The sequence below is a fragment of the Rhipicephalus microplus genome, chromosome 3 (assembly GCF_043290135.1).
Source record: "Rhipicephalus microplus isolate Deutch F79 chromosome 3, USDA_Rmic, whole genome shotgun sequence".
Lineage (NCBI taxonomy): Eukaryota > Metazoa > Arthropoda > Arachnida > Ixodida > Ixodidae > Rhipicephalus > Rhipicephalus microplus.
This window is the reverse complement of record NC_134702.1, coordinates 263,689,483-263,697,401: the sequence shown is the minus strand read 5'-3', so window position 1 is coordinate 263,697,401 and position 7,919 is coordinate 263,689,483.

The following is a 7,919-nucleotide window of genomic DNA, read 5'->3' as shown; positions in this document are numbered from 1 at the left end:
CCACATGCCAGAAGACAAGAAAGAGCGCCTGCTAATGCGAGGCGTAAAGTAGCAACTTTTCGCGGGCCTTGTGCGCAACCCTCCTACGACAGTGTCCGAGTTCATACGTGAGGCCACAATTATGGAGCGCATGCTTCGGCAGCGGGTGTCGCAGTATGAGCGTCAGACGGCCATGTCCGCTGCGTGCTCGCTTGTACCAGGAGGTGATAACAGGGAGGTGCTCACAGAAATCATACGGCAAGTTGTACGCGAAGAACTTCGGAAATTTCATACAGCGTCTCCTCCCAGTAGTGCTGCTCTTACGGACGTCGTTCGTAACGAAATCAGGCAGTTCGTTCACTCCTCACCACCATCGCAAGTCGAAGCTCCCATGCTTTCCTACGCGGATGCCCTACGCGTCTCTACGCCGTCGACGGCACATTTTGCTCATCCACCAGCTGGGACTCCCAGACGCTTTCCAAGTCCAGCCCATCGCCTGCCTTCTCAGGCCGATTTTCGTCCTGGCCCGCGGAAGTCCACCATCTGGCATGCACCCGACAACCGTTCTTTGTGCTACCATTGTGGTGAAGTTGGACACATGTACCGCGACTGTTACTACCGACGAATAGGCCTACGCGGATTCCACCCAGATGCACGTTGCCCACGATATGGTGAACGCCCACAAGAAATTGCGGATTACTTGGAAGGTAGTCATCACGCTCCTGTCCCGCCGCGACGACAGTCGCGGTCACCATCACCCCGTCCGTCCACATCAACGCACCGCGCCCGACCCACCTTTGGGTCCCCTGGTGTCAGTGGCGCAAGCCCACGCCGGGGAAACTGAAAATGGCGACCTCCGGAGGTGAGGCCGCTGTCACGCGAACCGACAAATACCCTCCGCCGCTGCCTCACGACGTGCCATTAAAGCCTGTTTGTAAAACCGCCAACAGAACGTCCGCCGCCATTACCGTTTCCGTCGACTGTTATCCGGTGACTGCGCTTGTCGACACGGGAGCTGATTACTCGGTGATGAGTGCTTCATTGGCCACCCGTCTACACAAGGTGCTGACAACGTGGGACGGCCCTCAACTAATCACCGCTGGAGGACACCTCGTATCCCCTACAGGAAGGTGCACCGCCAGGCTTGAGATTTGTGCGTCGGCTTTTGTAGCATCATTCCTTGTACTGCCCAATTGTTCTCGGCCGGTCATTTTGGGCATGGATTTTCTGCAAGAGTATGGAGCGATAATTAATCTGCGCGATTTCTTCGTCAGTTTTGTTAACTGTGTTTCTCCAGATTCCGACATCGAGAACAAACATCGTGGCGTGGCCTTACGCGTAGTCGATGATTGCGTCACGTTGCCACCTCGAAGTAGTATCGTGCTTGTTGAGTGTCCACAAAAGCAGTCGATTACGGGCATCGCCGAAAGTAACCTGACGTTATTGCTTGATCGGGAAGTGGCCATTGCTCGAAGTCTCGTTCAACTCCAAAATGGCCAGACTACGGTTTTAGTTACGAACTTCGGTGGCGAACACAGGCATTTTGCGAAACGCACAACCATAGCTTACTTAGAGGCATTGGATGATTTGGACACTTTCCCTTTGATTACGACGATCTCGACTGAGAACAGCTGCGATACTCACGTGACTAGTCGCCTCAACGTCAATCGCCAGTTAGAAGAACCTAAGAGGGCAAAGCTCCTCAGTCTCCTCTCATCCTTTTGTGACTGTTTTGCCACTACTTCGAAAGTCCGACAGACTCCTCTAATGAAGCACAGAATTATCACTGAGACCAACGTGCAACCCGTGCGCCAACATGCTTATCGCGTGTCGCAGAAGGAGCAAGATGCTATCCGCCATCAAGTGAAACAAATGCTCGACGACGACGTAATTCAACCATCGACTAGTCCTTGGGCGTCACCAGTTGTTCTGGTTAAAAAGAAAGATGGTTCATTACGATTCTGCGTCGACTACCGCAAACTGAACAAGATAACGAAAAAAGACGTATATCCTCTTCCTCGTATCGATGACTCCTTGGATCACCTGCGACACGCCCGTTACTTCTCTTTCATGGATCTCCGTAGCGGATATTGGCAGATTGAAGTAGATGAACGGGACCGAGAAAAAACAGCGTTTATTACACCGGACGGTCTCTATGAATTTAAAGTTCTCCCTTTTGGCCTGTGCTGCGCTCCAGCCACGTTCCAACGAATGATGGACACAGTTTTATGTGGCTTGGAGTGGTACTCTTGTTTAGTGTATTTAGACGACGTAGTCGTTTTTTCTACGACTTTCGAACAGCACATTGAGCGGCTTGAGGCGGTTCTTCTGGCTATTCGCACTGCCGGCCTCTCTCTGAAACCGGAAAAGTGTCATTTTGGATATGAGGAACTGAAATTTCTTGGCCACATTGTCAGCAGCAGTGGTGTTCGCCCTGATCCTGACAAGGCTATGGCAGTTGCTTTGTTCCCGATACCGAAAACAAAGCATGATGTACGCCGCTTTCTGGGACTTTGTGCTTATTACCGCCGCTTCGTGCCAAACTTTTCGAAAATTGCCGACCCTCTACAACAACTCGTCAAGGATGACGTCGCCTTCGTCTGGGGTCCCAAACAATCCAGCGCTTTCCGCGACCTTCAACAACGCCTACAAACGCCACCGATCCTAGGTCACTTCGACACCGAAGCAGACACAGAAGTCCGCACTGACGCGAGCAACCTTGGCCTCGGAGCTATTCTCGTGCAATATCAAGAAGGCGTGGAACGCGTCATCGCCTACGCTAGCCGCACGTTGTCATCGGCGGAGAAGAACTACTCGACGACTGAAAAAGAATGTCTGGCGGTTGTATGGGCCATAACGAAATTCAGGCCCTAATTGTACGGACGCCCCTTCCGAATCGTAAGTGACCACCACTCTCTCTGCTGGCTAGCGAATCTGAAAGATCCTTCGGGCCGTCTCGCAAGATGGAGCCTTCGGTTACAAGAGTTTGATATAACGATGGTTTTCAAGTCTGGCCAGAAACACACCGACGCTGACTGTCTTTCCCGCGCACCCGTCGAGGTCGCTGAAGAAGACAATGATGAAGACTTCAGCTGCCTTGCTATTCTCGCATCATTAAACGTGGCTGAGCAGCAACGCGAAGACTTGGAATTGCAACCACTGATAGAATACCTTGAGGGACGTCGCCCACAACCCCCACATCAGTTCGCGCGTGATTTGTCATCTTTCTGTTTACGCCAAGGCATCCTCTACAAGCGCAACTTTCACTCAACGAAAACTGTTTACCTCCTCGTCGTTCCTGCTGCTCTCCGCGATGATGTTTTGCGTGCTAGTCACGACGAGCCATCGTCAGGGCATCTTGGCTTCGCGCGTACTCTGGCGCGGATCAAGGACAAATACCACTGGCGGAAACTTACGAAAACCGTCCGGCAGTACGTCAAGACATGCACAGCCTGTCAGCGCCGCAAAACTCCAACGACGAAACCAGCCGGTCTGCTTCAGGCTTTGCGACCCCCTCACGAACCTTTTGATAAGGTCGGGATGGATTTACTCGGCCCATTTCCGAAGTCTACGGCTGGTAACCGCTGGATTTTGGTTGCCACCGATTACTTGACCAGATACTGCGAAACACAAGCAGCCCAGCGAGCAACTTCTTCCGAGGTGGCTGACTTTTTCATCAAGAACATCGTTCTCCGCCACGGTGCTCCGGCTGTCGTCATCACAGATCGTGGTACTGCTTTTACGGCACAGTTGCTCCGACAGATCCTGTTGCTGAGCGGCACGACGCACCGAACAGCAACTGCGTACCACCCACAGACTAACGGGTTAACCGAACGTCTTAACAAAACGATTGCAGATATGCTTTCGATGTATGTCGCCAAGGATCAGAAGAATTGGGATGAAATACTCCCGTATATAACATTTGCCTACAATACGGCTTTGCAGGAAACCACCGGCTTTGCTCCTTTTCGTCTGGTTTACGGCCGCGAAGTCACCACAATGCTTGACACCATGCTGCAACCAACTCTGCCGGACACGATTACCCCGGACGCAGATTTATTTGTTCAGCGTGCCGAAGACGCCCGGCAGTTGGCGCGCTTTCGCATTTTGTCGCGGCAAAATCAAGATGCTCGCCGGTACAACACCCACCACAGAGCAGTAATATACGAACCCGGTGACCTAGTCTGGGTTTGGACTCCTGTACGTCAACGTGGACGCTCAGAAAAATTGTTATGTCGGTACTTCGGACCCTACCGAGTCCTTCATCGCCTCGGCGAAGTGAACTACGAAGTTGTCTCAGCAGACACGTCACACCGTTCTCGCAGACCCCGCTCCTCGGATGTGGTTCACGTCTCCAGGATGAAGCCGTACTATTCTCGCTGACTGCATGACAAGAACTTTGTGATGTGTCAATATCCTTCAAGACAATTGCACATTACTTTCTTGCCTCTTTATTTTTCATCTCGTCCTTTATTCTTTTCAATGGACACAGACATTTCTTACTACTTTTCGTTGTTTTTCGGAGTCATGGCATTCATTTGATGCTTCTTCTTTTTTTTTCTTTCATTGGGGAGAGGGTTATGCCACGCGCTGTGTTGGTAGCAGAAGACGAAAGCGAAGAAGTCAATGGCAGCTGTGGCTGAGTAAACAGTCCTCTACTTCGAGTTCCTGCCTGTCGTTTCTTCTCGCGACAATATATATGTATATATATATATATATATATATATATATATATATATATATATATATATATATATATATATATATATATATATATATATATATATATATGTATATATGTATATATATGTATATATATATATATATATATATATATATATATATATATATATATATATATATATATATATATATATATATATATATATATATATATATATATATATGCACAACGGGATGGAGCTCCAACACAAACCAGGTACGACCTCCGGGTACCTTGCGGCTCTATTCGCCGCGTCTGTGCAAAGTGACATACTGGCTGTGCGAGTGGGCAAACACCGTCCGTTTCAGATGAACTAGGCCATAGAACGGGTCCGAATTTTCTTAAACTTAGAAAAATTGTTGACAAAAGAATACGGCACAAACTTCACGTGCAAAGCCTCGAACAATATGTACTGGCGGGTACGGCTCCGAAGGGACTGCGTTTGTCGCTAACACCATCGATGCATAACTTTGCCGAAGGGGAAACGAAACAGTGGAACGAAATTCTCAATCACGCCACACAGGAGCTCACTAAGGTCACCATCGAACACTGTAGAAAGACTCTAAACGCACTGACAGACGAGGAGCGGTATATAAGAAATAACTTTTCTCTTTTGGAGTGGGAAGCTAAAGAACTCGATGTGTTTGAGCACAAAAAAAAACGGAGGAAATTGAAAAACTTAAGAGGAAGAAATTTGCGCGGGACAATGTGTCACAAGCTATACCCACTGCTGCTTACAGCAAAAACACCAAACCATCTCACGTTCAAAAAGTTTGCCACCACACCCCAAAGAGCCAAACGTTATTAACCTTTCCGATAAAGAACTTAGCAAAGAAGAATTGAGTATACTATCACGCAGACTTACATTCTGCCCTGGCAACGGAAGGTACGATGAATTTACGCTCCTAAAAGACCTAGACGACTTCGCACGAAATTTACGATTGGAGGAATATTTCTTTGATAAACCCGAAAAAGATAACGCACTTTTTCGGGGGGTAATCGGACGGCAATGGACCCCAGACGCCAACAGAGATCGCCATCTGGATCTTTATATAGACGCGGTTCAAAAAGATGTTATACATGCGTACAAAGTGCACAAACCAAGCGTGAATAACATATCAAAAAGAGAAAAAGAGGCACTACTCACGTTGAGCAACTGCGAAGATCTCGTCATTAAACCAGCAGACAAAGGGGGCGCGATTGTTGTTCTGAATGGATCGGACTACATTGAGGAAGGCAAGCGACAAATAAATAACAAACAATTCTACAAACACCTCGACTTTGACCCTACCAAGGAGCACAAAAAGATCATTGTAACAACCCTAGAGGATCTCACACGTGAAGGCGCCATTGATTCAAAGCTTAAAAAGGCACTTATTACGGTACATTCGGCGCCTGGTCGTTTTTACATGCTACCGAAGATTCATAAAGAGAATAATCCTGGCAGACCCATTATATCAGGCAAGGGAACGTTAACGAAACCTATTTCCAGTTATATTGATTCTTTAATCAAAGACATACCACCCACACATGAGTCCTTCTTGCGTGACACAAATTATTTCCTCCGGGAAATAGCAGACGTGAAAATTCCAGACGGTGCATTTCTCGTAACATTGGATGTTAGCTCACTCTACACAAATATCCCACATGACGATGGTGTAAGGGCGCTTGTTGAATCGTATGGCACACACAACCTTGTCGCTTACCCAAGCAAAAAAGTAATTGAAATCTTCACAAGACTTGTACTCGAATTGAACAGCTTTGAATTTAACAACCAGTACTACCTTCAAATCAGCGGCACGGCAATGGGTACAAGAATGGCCCCAAACTACGCTAACATATTCATGCACCACATAGAGTCCAATTTTATTTCATCTTGTGATATCAAATCATTATTCTATAAACGGTACCTAGATGATATATTCATAATTTGGACACATTCGGAAAACGAGCTCCTCAAATTCATGCAGGCATTAAACCAGGTACACCCCAGCATTTATTTTACACACTCCTACTCTAACACTGAAATAAACTTTCTTGATGTACTCATTCGAGTTGACGATGGAGCGTTGGTAATTAGCGTATACAGAAAACCTACGGACAGGCAACAATACCTGCACTTCAAAAGCTGCCACCCGCGACATTGCAAGACCAGCATTCCCTATTCCCAAGCACACAGATTCCGACGAATCTGCTTCCGCACCGAGGACTTCCACAAAAACAGCACACATATGCGCGAAGTACTCCTTAATCAAGAATACCCGCCAGCTATCATCGATGACGCCATCAAAAAAGCTGAAAATCTGGACCGCCAGATTCTTCTCAACCACCAGAAAAACGCCGACCAACACCGCAACAAAAACTTGCTATTACCTTTCACGAGCAACCCACCAAACATAAACAAGGTCCTAAGAAAACACTTAACATATTGGAACAGAGCGTGTGACTATCCAAAATTTTCACTTCTCCCCCTTGTGTTGTATACAGACGGCCGAAAAAATATAAAGGATCATTTAATAAATTGAAAGATATGTGTGAAATCTCAAACTGGGTGTCACCCTTGCGAAAAAAGCAGATGCAAGGTAGGCAAACACATGCAGACAACGACAATGGCGAAAAGCACCCACTAGGATTTTAAGCACAGGATAAGAGGTGCACTAGACTGTGACTCAGACAACGTCATATACCTCCTGGAATGTGGGGTATGTAACAAGCAATACGTGGGCCAGACAGACACTCCGTTTAGAATTAGATTCAACAACCATCGGGCACATGTACGATCTCTGCCAGGCCTCCCACTTTCAAAACACTGCACATTAAAAGACCACAGCTTTGATGACATCAGGGTTACACTACTAGAAAACAACTTTCGAACGATCAGAGAACGGGAACAACGGGAATCTTTTTTTATCTACAAATTTAACACGATAAAATACGGAATGAATGAACACCCAGGCACTCTGTCAGCGTTACGACTGCTAAAAGACGCAAACGCTTCTCTATAATCAGTCCGGTCTCAGTACGACAATACTATTACCCGCTAACAAAGCTTTTAGCCTATGCATCTGACAACATAGAACTGATTTGCCTCACCAAGCACAGCCGGAACGCACAGATAAGTGGTCCTGGATGTCGTACGGTTCCCCCCCCCCTTATGTTTTTCCTTTTTTTCTTTTTTTTCTTCTTTAAGTTTGAACGCACATTCTGTTCCTTCACT